The sequence below is a fragment of the Eucalyptus grandis genome, chromosome 6, assembly GCF_016545825.1.
Source record: "Eucalyptus grandis isolate ANBG69807.140 chromosome 6, ASM1654582v1, whole genome shotgun sequence".
NCBI classification, from domain to species: Eukaryota; Viridiplantae; Streptophyta; class Magnoliopsida; order Myrtales; family Myrtaceae; genus Eucalyptus; species Eucalyptus grandis.
In genome coordinates this window covers 31715983-31728327 of record NC_052617.1, presented here as the reverse complement: position 1 = coordinate 31728327, position 12345 = coordinate 31715983, and positions in this window count along the sequence as shown.

Genomic DNA, 12345 nt, shown 5'->3' with positions numbered 1-12345 from the left:
ATTAAAATAGTGATCATTGCCTCTCTCTTTTTTGTATTAAAAATACATGGTAAAATAGTCATGTGTTGGTACACGGTCAAGTCGAACTAGAAAAACCGATACCCTTCATTTTCAAATCCCACTATTTGATATAGTCTTTAAAACCATTTTCGGTTTCAAAACCCAACACTCGGTAATTTCTAAATACTTACCAAAATTTTCAAATTTTGAATTAAATACCCAAAATGGCAATCATCACTCAATTTGCACAATTTAACACTCAATTGCAAAATCTAAACACATCATTCCAATCAACACGAAATTTCAATCACCGGCTATCCAGATATAATTTCTGAAAAATATTAAATAATTAAATAATTACCAAAATTAATTAAATAATTCAATTTAAATGCAATAAATAGAAACCTAGGCTGGAAATGCTTAATTAACCGCCCGAATGGGCCAGAAAAATTTTCCGAACCTATCTAGATAAATAGTACCGCTTATCTAGCTCTTAATTTATCTAATCTAACCACCTAACATGCATAATTGAATAATTAAATCACTAATCTAATTTAACTAACCACCTAAACCTTAATTAGCCTAAAGTAATCATCCCTTAAGAATCATTAACTCCATAAACAAAGTTTAGCAAGTAAACTCACCAGTTTAGCGTTCCGATGAGTTCACGGTGACGGCGATGCAGAGACGGGCGATAAACAACCCTGCAGCGACACCAAGCGGAGATCGAAAGGGCTTGAAAACGGGCCACGAAGACCTCAGCTAGAGCTTAGCTTTCAGCTTCTAGTTGTTGTTGGAAGAGGCTAAATGAGCGGCCGGTTGGGGCTAAAACGACGAGGGACGGGCAGCGGACAGCAGCAGCGATTCAAGCGAGCGATAGTGGCAACTATGGCGGCTTGAAGGGTGGCGAACAGCAATCAGGGGAGCTCAGGATGGTGGCTCGAGGCGCGAACAATGGCGCTGGACCAAGAGGTGATCGCGGACGGTGGACGGGCTGGCGAGGGCTCGCAGCTAGCTTGCAAGTGCATGACGAGTGGCGAGGGAGCTTCGATGGTGGTCGACAGCCAGGGGTAGGAAGTTTGTTGGATTACCTGGTTCTCAAAGCTTCCCAACACACTCAACAATGGGGAAAGTGGCTGCTGAAGGGAGAAGAAGGTTGTTGGTTGAGGAGGGGGCCACCAAAATATCCAAAATGCATAAGTGCTTGGCCCTATCACCTTGGCTGGCATCCTCAACCAATTTGCAACTCATTGGCTTCCCAAACAAGCTTCCCAATGGGTCCAAATGTGGCTGACCACCATGGCATACGAATTTGGACATTTCCCTCATCAATTTCACTTCAATTCCTCTCCAATTGGACATAAATTGGAGCCCATAAATCCAACCAAAGTGCCCACACTCAAATTCACATTTTTCCTTGTCAATTGAACCAACTTGAATCCCAAAAACGTGACAAAAAACCGTCCTCTGATTTTCCCGGTCAAAAACGGCCTTACTTTGATTTTTTGTCAAAAATCTTGATTTGCAAGAAAATCTTTGGAAGGTGAGTCGATGGTCCTAAAATGAATCATGACATGACAGAACTTTCAATTTCTGAAATCGGGTTCAAATTCGCGGTTAATTTCAATCTAGCGCAATTTTAACATGACTCAATCTACCTGATAACTTTTAGGAATTTTTTTAGTGCAATTGACCCGTGATCGATTATTTTCGCGCCACATTATACATCTTCGACACATTGGCAACTCTCGGTTGTCGTGGAAATCTCAAGATTTCAAATACGGACACAGGGTACAGAAATGACAGAAAAATCGATTTAATGCCGTTCAACAGAAATTTTGTAATTAGGTGGAATCACCCACACTAATCACATACCTCTATCGAATCAACCTATCTCCGGTCTCTGATCGATTTTGACAGTGCCGTAATGACCCTAGCAGATTAGCACAATCGAAAAATCGATTCCTAATCGAATTCTCAAGTCTATTGCATTCAAATTCCTTAACGGTTTCACTTGATAGACTAATTATCTCGTGAGTAGCCAACTCAGAGAAAAGAACTATAGACGCGTCAATGAAAAACCCGATTCATTCAATTGAAAACAAAACCTAAAAATTCAGGATGTCACAACTCTTCCCCTCTTATAAAAATTTCATCTTCGAAATTTAAACCATTACAAACTTTAAACAAAAAGGTAGGGGTATTGTTGTCTCATCGAATCTTCACTTTCCCAAGTTGCTCCTTCAGTGCTGTGGTGTTACCAGACCACTTTAACTAACGGGATCATCTTGGTGCGTAGAATTTGTTCTTTCCGATCCACAATCTAAACTGGTCTTTTCACGTATGATACCATGTTGTCCACATCTAACTCTTCAAAGTTTAGCACATGGGTCGGATTAAGCTCATACTTCATCAATATCGACACATGAAAGACATCATGCACTTGTGCCAACCTCGGCAGTAATGCAAGACGATACGCTAGAATCCCTATTCTTTCCAGAATCTCAAAAGAACCTACGTATCTTGGACTCAGCTTTCCCTTTTTGCTGAAGCGCAAAGTATGCCTCATCGGTGACACCTTCAGAAAGACGTGCTCACCAACTTGGAATTCCAAAGGTCCGACACTTATCTGCGTAACTTTTCTGGCGACTCTGAGCGGTTTTTAATCTGTCTCTGATAATAGGAACTACATCCACTGATTGCTAGACTAACTCTAGGCCTGTGATCTTTCGTTCTCCGACCTCATCCCAACAAACTGGTGTTCTGCACGCTCTACCATATAACGCTTCGAAAGAAGCCATCTGAATGCTCTGCTGGTAGCTGTTATTGTAGGCAAACTCGACAAGATGAAGCTGTTCCTCCCAGCTTCCTTTGAAATCTAACACATAAGCTCTCAACATGTCTTCGAGAGTCTAAATCGTCCTTTCAAACTAGCCATCCATCTAAGGATGATAAGCCATACTATACTATAGTTTCGTTCCTAAGGCGATCTGCAAACTTTTCCAGAAAGCAACTGTAAATCTCGAATCTCTATCCAATGTAATCGTCACCAGCACTCCATGCAGACGAACAATCTGACGCACATACAATTCTGCATGCCTGTCCAAATCAAGGTCCTTTCGTACTGCAATGAAGTGAGCCAACTTCATCATTCTGTCGATCACTACCCAAATGGAATCATTACCCCTCTGACTCCTTAGTAAGCCTATCACAAAATCCATTGTGATGTATTCCCATTTCCACTCGTGAATCTCGAGAAGTTGCAGAAATCATCCCAGCTTACAATGCTATGCCTTCACTTGCTGACACGTTAAACAATTGGCGACATGCTTGGCAATATCCGCCTTCATACCGGTCCACCAATAATGTTGACATAGATTCTAATACATCTTCATACTATTAGGATGAATACTGTAACTGCTACGATGAGCTTTTAATAAAATCTCTTCTTTAAACTCTACATCTTCAAGTACACACAATCGTCCTCGGAACCTCAGTGTTCCATCCTCTGAAAATCAGCATTTTCTCTTTCCAGTATACTCTTGCAAGATCTTCTGAATATCCGGGTTTGTCGACTGAAGCGTCTTGATCCTAATCTGCACTTCCAGTTCAATTCTAAGGGTGGCCATAAGATTTGCAAGGTGGCTTACCTCAAATTTGAAAACCGAATCTCAAGCTCTCTCAAGTAAAATCCACTTTTTAACCATCGTCTACGCAATTAAAGACTTCTGACTCAAAGCATCTACGACCTTATTTGCCTTTCCAGGGTGATACAAAATATCACAATCATAGTCCTTCAGAAGTTCCATCCATCGACAATATCTCATATTCAACTCCTTTTGAGAGAATAGATACTTGAGACTTTGATGGTCAGTGAAGATCTGGAATCTTTCTCCACAAAAATAATATCTACAAATCTTCAAAGCGAAAATGATTGCTACGAGTTCTAAGTTATGCGTCAGATAATTCAGTTCGTGACGTCTCAACCGACGGGACGCGTGGGCAACAACTCTGCCATGTTGCATCAGCACACAACCCAGTCCTCTAAACGACGCATCACTATAGATCTCGTATACTCCGGGATAAGATGGAATGGTCAGCACAAGTGTGGTAGTCGGCTTATGCTTAAGCTCTTGGAAACTACACTCGCGCTTGTCTGTCCACATGAACTTCTCTTCCTTCTTTAGTAATCGAGTCAATGGCGATGCTAACGCTGAAAACCCTTTCACAAACCTTATGTAGTACCCTGCTAAACCTAGAAAGCTTCCGATCTCTGTCATTGTAGTCGATCTTGGCCAGTTGATAACTGCTTCAATCTTGGTTGGGTCCACGGAGATTTCTTCGCCTGAAATCACGTGACCTAGGAAAGCAACACGAGTCAACCAAAACTCGCACTTGTTAAACTTAGCGTACAATCCATGATTCCTTAGTGTCTGAAGTACCATCCTCAAATGCCTTTCATGCTCCTCTGGACTTCTCGAGTATAACTGGATATCATCGATGAATACGATCACAAATTAATCCAGGTATTCTTTGAACACTCGGTTCATTAGATCCATGAAAGCAGCTGGGGCATTCGTCAAACCAAACGGCATTACAGTGAACTCATAATGGCCGTATTCGATATGTCTTCCTTTCTGATTCTCAGCTAATGATATCCTGTCCTCAGGTTGATCTTAGAAAATATCAACGCTCCTTGCAATTGATCAAATAAGTCATCGATCCTTGGCAATGGATACTTGTTCTTGACCGTCACCTAATTGAGTTGACAATAGCCGATGCACAAACGCAACGAACCATCATTCTTCTTCACGAATAGAACTAGTGCTCCCCAAGGTAATGCACTAGGACGTATGAATCCCTTATCTAACAACTCCTGCATCTGCATCTTCAATTCTTTCAACTCAAACAACGCCATCCGGTAAGAAGCCTTAGAGATTGGCTCTGTCCCGAGAGCTAACTAAATTACAAACTTAATCTCCCTTTCTGGTGGCAGACCTAGCAATTCTTTCGGAATCGCGTTTGGAAATTCTCATACCACTGCGATGTCTTCAATTTTCAGCTCCTCCACGACAGTTGCCAAGTAACCTTGGCAAACCCCGACTAACAAACGAGTTGCCTCAAGCGACGAGATTAAGATAATCGAGGGTCCTCCTCAATTTCCAATAAACTCGAAACTTTCACCTACTATCGAATTAAACTGAATCAATTCACGATAGCAGTCCATCTTAGCTCGTTGCTTGGTGAGCCAGTCCATGCCAATTATCACATCAAAATCATACATGGCTAAGACTATCAAATCTATCCTCCCCTCTCTCTCACCAATTACTAACTTGCAACCAAGACAACTCACTGTAGCTAACACCTTATCCTTTAATGGTGTAGATATGCTAACCACTGACTCCAACAACTCAAGAATCAACCCTACCAACTTAACAAATTGTTCAACTATAAACGAATGAGTTGCGCTAGGGTCAAATAAAGCATAAGAAGCATGGTCGTTCAGCGAAACAGTACCTGTAATCACATCAGGCAAGTCCTTAGCCTGTCCTCTAGTGACAGTGTATGTCCTTCCTTGAGCTGGAGACCTGTTTAGTGCACCCTATTGTGCAATATGTGGCGGAAATCCTCAGTTATGACCCATCGGTAGCTATGGCGACAACTACGACGGTCCTATCGGTCTTCGAGGACAATTTCTAGCTATGTGACCCTGTTGGCCACATTCATAGTAAGCACCCGACCTAGAATTGCATAGGGCTGACCCATGTCGTCTCCCACAAAAACGACACACGCCATTCTGTCTTGGCGCTGACTTTCCTATCCCACCCTTCTTGTTGGGCAGAGCAAGATACATTTCTCCAATCATCGGTTTCTTCCCAAACCTATTTCCATCTCTGCTTGAGTTGAACCTCGATCCAGATGAGGCAGCCTGTCCGTTCTGGTCTCTCTCTATTAATTGGGCCCATTCATACAGGTTATTGTAGTCCTTCAAATTGAATGGCACCAGCAAACTCCTCAACTCCTGTTTGAGCCCATCTTTGAACCTTCTAACTTGGTCTACCGGATCTTCGACCAATCTAGGGGCGTACTATAATAGTTCAGCGAACTTCGCTTCGTACTAATCCACAGTCATTGTACCTTGGCGAAGGCGTTGAAATTCCACCATCTTTAGTTCTCTAGCACTGTCTAAAAAGTACTTGCTGTTGAAGACTTTGACAAAGGTGTTCCACTCCGAAACCATACCTTTTGGAAACACTATCCCTCTAGTGGCTCTCCACCAAGTGTTTGCAATCCCCTGCAGCTAATATACTGCAAGGACGACCTTCTCCTCCTCAGTACATCTCAGTAGTGCAAAAGCCTTCTCTAAGTCCTGGATCCAGAGGGCTACACCCTCGGGGTCTCTTGCGCCAATGAACCTCGGTGATTTCAACTTCAGAATTTACTCGACGAGCTTATGCATCGGTCTCTCTTTATCCACAACCACATTCCCAGCTGGAACTTCGGCTGGTGCGACAACAGCTACGGCAGCAGTAGTGGCATCAGCGGCGGCATTGGCGGCAGTAATGGCAACTACGGTAACAGCGATTGAAGCAATGGTGGCGACAGCTTGATTCTAGGCCTGCTGCCCACCACATTTCCAAGCATTTCTAGCGCCTACATGATCCCAACGAACCTTGGATCATCAAGGGGCTACTACCTCAGCATCAACTGGAGGCGGTGCTACTCCACTAGCGTTAACTTGAGCCAACGCTCTACCATGACCCCCTTGGGTACCGACCCTAGTCGGCATCTTATCCCGAGTCGCAGGTCCGATGGTTCTCTTCCTAGGAGTCATCTGCTCCTAATCACTCATTTTGTAGACTTTCTACAGAACCTGTTCCCAATTCCATACAGAATTAGAAACTGAGTGATCCCCACAAAACAATCTACCAATCAGCTATCAATCACATGCATCAGCACCAATTAAAGGTCATTCCTACTAACTATCTTGTGCATCATCGCACCTTATCACTCCAACTATCAACCAACTCTGATACTCCAGGCGGGGATGTCACGCCCCGAACCTCGAGCGCGTGCCCATCCCTCGGTGGTCAATAAAATTGCGACGTCCTAGGACGCGTCGCCGACCAATTCATTTTATTGCACATGCGGAAGTAAATTAAACACCCCTGACAACAAACAGCATGGGATAGAAAAGCAGGAAAACAAATTCACAGCCAAAACACACTTTTATATACACACTAAATCATATACATAAGTCAACGACCAAAAGCCTACAAAAGACCCGTTCTAAAAAAGAAGCTGTCCTAACTGATCTACACTTCAGATACCCTTAGCTCAACTTCAGGTCCTCCATCCTACGGCCCTGAAAAGTTAAAGCCCACGACGGGGTAAGATATAAATCTCAGCAAGTCAGTACAGTTCATATCACAGACATAAACAATATTCATGCTTAAACAATTGGAATGCTGACATTTTCATCTCAACAAAACAAGGGGTCCCGGTTATAGGACCAAATCGTTATAACACATCCCAATCCATGCCACATAATTTTGTCCCATAATCCGGCGCGTCAATCTCATTCAACATACATTACAATTGTTAATCACGACCACACACGGACATAGCCTACTCGTAGTTCAGCAGTCTACCGGCGTAGCCAGGTATCGTCTCGCCCCATCAAGCACAGCAATGTCACTACGTTAACGGCATTCCATGAATGAGCATCAATCCAGAATCTACTGTGACCGGCATCCATTGGTAGGGCATCTCATATAGGGGCATGTCCAACTCAACAACTCGGGACGGGTTCTCTTAACCAACACACGACCATTCAATTTCGGCCCAGGTGTGGCATCCCAAAATTCAAAGTTAAGCTATAAGGTGTGTTAAAGCCTCTAATTAGTTAATGAAATTACCTATGGTTTATGCTTTAGCCATTAGTCTCTTTTTAAGATTAGGTGATTTGTGCTTGTGTTTATGAGATTTTAAATTAGACAGATTAATGATAATAATTTATGCTTGGCCATGCACCTTATGAATTAAATAAAATGTCACAAGACTTTGGCCATGTGGAAAATTAAAATTTAAAATCCATAGAAGAAATTATGAAAAGGGAAATTTAAATTTTATTAGGATGGGCCTTAGGCCCATTGGCCTAAGCTTTAGTGGGCCATGCTAGTCGGCCCAATAGGAGCCCACGGTGGGGCTGTCGACTAGCCCATTGAGGCCCAAGGAGGAGTGGCCGTCGGCCACAAAGGAGGCCCAAGAGGAAGGCCCAAGCCCAAGCCCATGCATGAGATTTGCCAAGTGGCAAAGAGGAGCTCATGCATTGGCCAATTGAAAGGCAATCTCATGATTGCAAATAATGAGGTTTGGGGGAGATAAAAAGGGAAGAGAGGAGAGAGAATGGCCGGTTAGCCATTCGCCCAAGGGAGAGAGAGATACCGTGCGAGAGAGAGGGAAAGAGTGGCCGAGAGAGGAGAAGCCGAGGAGGAGTCGCCGTCCATCCGCCGTGTGCCGCCGTGATTGCCGCCGTGTGCCGTCGTCCGTCCGGTCTAGAGGCAAGTTGGAGTCCTCTAGCTGCTCTTGCATGTGTGTGTGTTACGTGTATGTCGAATTTTGGGTGATTAGGAGAGGAAAACCGAAGCTTGGATGGCTTGTTCTTGAGTGGTGTTGCTGTTTTCGCTTGAACAGTTTGAGTCAGAATGTTGTGTGAGCTTGCATGCATGTTTAGAGTCCGATTTTGGCTTCGATTTCTTCATAAAAGTTGTATCTAACATCTTAAAATACAACATACTAAAATTTGGTGGAAAATAATGGAGATTTAAGGGGTTAAACTCTCATCCTACGGAGACCTCAGATCTGGAAAGATTTCACTGACCTTTTGATGGATTTGTGGTTGCATGTTGATTTGTGCTAAGAATCTCTCTTCGATTTCTCATGAAATTTGTAGGGAACATCTTAAACTACAACATAATCAAATTTTAAGTGAAATGAACAAGTATAACCTAGTAAATCGACTAGATCTTGAAGACGGTAATTCTGGAGATGTATTACAAGACACCCGAGACTTCATGGACCTAAACGACGACTATACACTGGATATTTGACTTTGATCTCTTCATGAAAGTTGTAGAGAACATCTTGATGTAGAACATATCCAAATTTCAGAGGAAAAGAAGAAGAATAAGTAGGTGAAAACTCAGTATTTCGGAGAAGCATGTACTGGACGTTTCGGTGTTGGATCCAGAAGCTTCGTGAGACTGTAGAAATTTATCTAAAAATAATCTGACTTTAAAGTCTTCATGCAAAATGTACTTTAATGTCTTGGATATAACTCGGTAAAATTTCGTAATTTTTGGAGGTCGTATGGATATTTTAATCGAATTTCTTCGGAAACTGTGCATTCTGATTTCATCCGAAAATTACATGTTGTTTTGTGTGATTTATGGAATTATGTGAAATTTTATTTGGCCATGTATTTTACATGAAATCATCATCCTATTGTCTTGTTTATCACTTGCCTTTATTTTATGATTTTTGAGATTATATAAATAATTAAATTTAATATTTTTGAAAATGGCACAAGCTGGAATTTAAATAAAAATAATAATAATAAAAAGGGGCATGATAAATGGATTATTTTAATTGGCATAAATTCCATGAATTTTATTTTATAAATAATTGCACCGTGTAGTATGTGTGATGAGGTCTTGATGTATGCATTGAGATGCATGTGTGAATTCAAATGCTGAACATGATTGTTGATTTCCAATACATCATATGCCATGCTAAATTAAGACCAAAATTAGTGAACATGAATAATGTTAAATGAGGAGATGGTTGTGGTGGATGATGATGCCCGGAATGTATAGAGATACATTGCCGGATGACCCTGGGAGATTCAGGATGCCCGAAAAGTCGGGGGTGCCGGAAGCCTTGTCGGAGGTCTTTGCCCGAGGGGAATGCCTCGCGATGCCAGGATTGGGGTGCGGGATGCCCGGCCCGGGAGTGTAAATGCCGAAAGCCCTGTCGGAGGTCTTTGCCCGAGGGGAATGCCTCGTGATGCCAATTGGGATGCGAGATGCCCGGAATGTGGGGGGCCGGATGCCCGGTGGCCTGGAATGGCTGAATGCCGGAGGTTTTTCTCGCATGGGATGCGAGTGTAAAATATGAGATGAAAGTGGTGATCCGAGGAAGGGTGATGTGGTGATCGAATGGAAAGTTAAAAAGTGGAAAATTGAACCATGCATGATATGATATGACATGATGATGATGATCACCTATGGCATGATGATATGCATGATATGATATGACATGATGATGATGATCACATATGGCATGATGATATGCATGATATGATATGGCATGATGATATGCATGATATGATATGACATGATGATGATGACATTTGTGATGCGATGATGTCATGATGATGACGACATGTGTATGATATGATGATAATGACATGTATGGTATGATGATGATGTCATGTATATGGTGATGATGACATGTGTGTAATATAATAATGGCATGATGATGATGATATGAGTATGACATGATGATACACATGTATGTGTTATAATTGTGGTGATGATGCATGATAGTATACGCATGGCTTCAAGGTAAGTAATGCCTGCGATGCATGTATGACTTGTATGATGCATTGAGTGGTTATTGGATTCATTTACCTGCTGAGTGGTTGTACTCACCCATTTTAGGAACCAACATTTCAAATTAGCAGCATGCCTCTCCCTGCCGTCACGCGGGGTGTATTTTACGGTCTACCATCAGATGTCGAGGTTGAGTGTGAGGAGTTCGGCTGTCCTTCTGTGCCTGGATTGACGTATATACGAGTGCGCTATTTTTTCATGTACGACATAGGCCTAACTGGGGGCCCGATTGTCCAGGAGTTCGTCTTCATCCACGTTCGTCGCAACGGAGTGATGAGAGGGATGTTGCCACCGCCACCGCCTGATGCACCGGATTTGGTGAGAGGCCCGTGCGTGACGAGTAGGAGCTGGTTTTTTGGGATAGTAGCCGACACTTATGATGGGGGTTGTGCACGTGAGATGTAGAAGGTCGAGGGTTCTTTTTGGGGTTTTAGGCCGGACGTGGCTAAGTCCTGGCTTTTCCTTTTGATGTATCAACCCAAAGAAGTCCCATCTTGAAAATATATGTAAATAAAGTATCATGGCTTGTCTATAAAATCATGATAATTAGTGGTGTGTATTTGTATCATGGTTGGTAGGGGGAGAGATGGTGATATTTTAATTTGCTTCCGCTAATGAGTCGCGCTGGGACCGTTTAAAAAAAAAATGTCTATGAATTACAACGCTTCGGCTAAGAGATGTAATTAGGTGTAACGCCAGGTACTTGTGGCGACCCTAGGTGGTTCAGGGTGTCACACCAGGACACCGTGCATTGCACTCAAATGCCTCAATTAAAATAATGATCCTAGCCTATTTTCTTCGTATTAAAAATACACGGTAAAATAGTCGTTTGTGGGTACACGGTCAATTCGAACTAGAAAAACTGATACTCTTCATTTTCAAATCTCACTATTTGATATAGTCTTTAAAATCATTTTTAGTTTCAAAACCCGACACCCGGTAATTTCTAAATAATTACCAAAATTTCCAAATTTTGAATTAAATACCTAAAATGGCAATCATCACTCAATTTGCACAATTTAACACTCAATTGTAGAATCTAAATACACCATTACAATCAGCACGAAATTCCGGTCACTAGCTATCCCGGTATAATTTCTGAAAAATATTAAATAATTAAATAATTACCAAAATTAATTAAATAATTCAATTTAAATGCAATAAATAGCAACCTAGGCCGAAAATGCTTAATTAATCGCCCGAACGGGCCAAGAAAATTTCCAAATCTATCTAGATAAATAGTACCGCTTATCTAGCCCTTAACTTATCTAATCTAACCACCTAACATGCATAATTGAATAATTAAATCGTTAATCTAATCTAACTAACCACATAAACCTTAATTAACCTAAACTAATCGTTCATTAAGCACCATTAACTCCATAAGTAGAGTTTAGCAAGTAAACACACCGGTTTAGCGTTCCGATAAGTTCACGGCGGCGGTGACGCAGAGACGGGCGATAAACAACCCTACGGCGACACCAAGCGAAGACCGAAAGGGCTTGAAAACGGGCCACGAAGACCTCAGCTAGAGCTTAGCTTTCAGTTTCTGGTTGTTGCTGGAAAAGGCTGAACGAGCAACCGGTTGGGGCTAAAACGTCAAGGGACAGGCGGCGAACGGTAGCTGCAATTCAGGCAAGCGACGGTGGCAACTCTAGCGGCTTGAAGG